Source organism: Petaurus breviceps, unplaced genomic scaffold (assembly GCF_028583685.1).
Source record: "Petaurus breviceps papuanus isolate PSGF00001 unplaced genomic scaffold, PetGlider_PUasm1.0 89748, whole genome shotgun sequence".
Taxonomy (NCBI): Eukaryota; Metazoa; Chordata; class Mammalia; order Diprotodontia; family Petauridae; genus Petaurus; species Petaurus breviceps.
The window spans coordinates 368,033-370,466 of record NW_027187113.1 but is presented as its reverse complement, the minus strand read 5'-3'; the positions used below and the strand labels follow the sequence as shown (position 1 = coordinate 370,466).

At 51.0% G+C, this 2,434-nt stretch overlaps 1 long non-coding RNA gene across 3 annotated transcripts in view; it reads left to right on the top strand.

Moving 5' to 3' along the window:
• The first annotated feature begins 255 nt into the window (after window positions 1-255).
• LOC138176493 (uncharacterized) overlaps window positions 256-2,434 on the top strand; it is a 74,054-nt gene continuing 71,875 nt past the window's right edge. Inside the window, exons 1-2 of one of the 3 annotated variants that reach the window (XR_011172313.1) lie at window positions 256-1,598; window positions 1,890-2,031. This is a non-coding gene — a long non-coding RNA (uncharacterized lncRNA). Of the gene's footprint in view, window positions 1,599-1,629; window positions 1,770-1,857; window positions 2,032-2,434 lie in introns of those variants that run through there. The other 2 variants (XR_011172312.1, XR_011172311.1) reach the window with 2 other exon arrangements.

Below are 2,434 nucleotides of genomic sequence, written 5' to 3'. Positions count from 1 at the left end.
AGCTAGTGAGCTTTTTTTTTTTTTTTAGCAATTGGGGTTAAGTAACTTCCCCAAGGTTACACTGCCAGTTTGTGTGTGTGTGTGTATTTAGTATCTGATGCTGGAACTGATCCTGGGTCCTCCCTTACTCAATGAGCCACCTAGCCATCCCCAGTGAGCTTCTGGTAGAAAGGAGCAAGCATTCCAGCTAGAACCCTCAGAAGAAATTAACGAGGAGAGACGAAGCCAAGTGATGTACTTCAACCTGGCCATAGTCTGGGTCTCCAGTGGATGGCCATTCACCTGTCACAGGACCCCAGGGAATTTGGAAGGGTTCCCACCCCCACCATGGTTAACCCCTTGCAGGATGTAAAATAAACACACAAATCATCATTTCTATATATTACCAACAAAACCCAGCAGCAAGAAATAGAACAATAAATTCCACTGAAATAACCACAGACAATATAAAATAATTGGGAGTCTACTGGCCAAGATATACAGAGGCATTATATAAATACAACTGCAAAATAGTTTTCCACAAATACAGAACCAAACAATTTAAGAAATATTGCTTATGGTTAGGCTGAGCCAATATGATAAAAAAGACAATTCCATCTAAATTGATTTTCTTATTCAGCGTCATACCAATCAACTACCAGTGAATCATTTTATAGAACTAGAAAAGTAATAACAAAATACATATGGGAGAACAAAAGGTAAAGAATATCAAGGGAATTAATTAAAAAAAAATTTAAGGTAGTTCGTCTAGCAGTACTACATTTCAAACTACAGGGTGTACCTAAAGTATGGATACATAGGAAATTTCATTAACTATGCATATTTTCAAGAAATGGAATGAATGAAATTTTCAACATTTTATTTAATTAGCATAAATGAGATTTCATAGAAATACATAGGAGACACATAGGAAATATAATTAATTAATTATATTAATCTCATTAATATGGAAAATAGCCCCCAATAGCTAATGAAAGCTTTTATTACATATGAAATTGTCATGGTTGTAACGATCCTTGGGATTTCTAGCTGTCTTACCTTTCCCAGGTCTTCAGTACACATGCTGGCCACATCCTGCTTGTTCACATAAAGGAGAAGTCCAGCCAGTGGAAATGGAAAGAGGTACAGCTTTATTGGCAGGACAGGCGTGTTGTTACATCTCTCTCTCCATTCTCTGCAGCCCCCTCATGCTTCAGCCCTTAAATCCCCAAAGTGCACTTGAAGAGCTTGTGGACAGCTCGTGAAGGAAGGTGGGGGGCGGGGGGGAGGAGCAATTAGAGAACAGGGAGGTTGTGTCCAGAACAGCTTTCGTACTCCTGGGCACTTACCCTTAGTCCCCGAGATTAATCTCAGGGTAACAGGGTACATTGCGTGACAGCACACAATCTGGGCCCCTCAGCACTTCCTAGATCTGTGGTGCCCTGACCACAGATGAGATCAGCACATATTGCTGATTGCTCTGAATCCTGTTACATCAGACCTGAAGTCAGAGAGGCTGCCTGAGACCCAAAGAGGGGCTATAGGCCCCAACATGTGTGTGTGAACAAGAAACCAAGCTTACATGTAGCTTTGGCTCTGCTTGTGAGTGCCTCGCCCACGTGAGTATGGGAGGGTGTGAGAGATTGTCCCGGTGTGGGTGATTGTTGCACAGCCCGCACCCCGTCTCCCCCTCCCCCGTGGCTCTGAGGGTCCGGGAGCACGCGCGTGTGTGACTGCGCCCTGGAGGACACGCGTGCTCAGGAGAGACAGCTTGTGGCCCTGTCAGAGAGGTGGGAGTGGGGTGGGGGTGGGGAGGGGGGCGTGGAGGAGGCAAGGAGGGGCAGCCCAGCCTAGCGCAGCTCCGCCCAGCGTATTGCGGACAGCCTTTGTCTCCTCCCCTCTTCTCCCAGGCTCTCTCCTCCTCGGGCCTCTGGACCTATCTCCCCGTGAAGGACCCAAGGACCAGCTCCTGGTTCCCGGACGTCGGCTCCCGGCCCCCGCCGCGGGAAGGGCCTCCAGCCTTTCTCCCTGCTGGCTCCCAAGCCTTGAGCAGTAAGTGCGGGAAGGAAGGAGGAAGGGAGGCAGGGATGGAAAGAGGCAGGAGCGCGGCGGCCCCTGCCTGCCCGGGGGCCCTTGGCCTCTCCTGGCCACAGGGAAGAGGCATCCCTGGGCCGGGACCTAGGGGACGGGCAAGCGCCCAGCTTGCGCCTTCCTGCGGAGGAGACGCAGGGGCCGGGGAAGGGGAGGGCAGGAGGAGGAAGATCTGTTGGGGGAGTGGGGGTAGGGACGAGGAGGGGCTCGGCCCTCTCTGCCCCCCCCCCAGGCCTTCTAGGGGAGGGGGCACACACGGCTGGGGGTTCCCTGGCCCCAGGAGAGCTCTCTCTGGGCTGGGAGCTGACCGCGGGAGGGAGAAGCCGTGGAAGGGGAGGGGCGACCCCCCAGGGAGGGGGAAGGG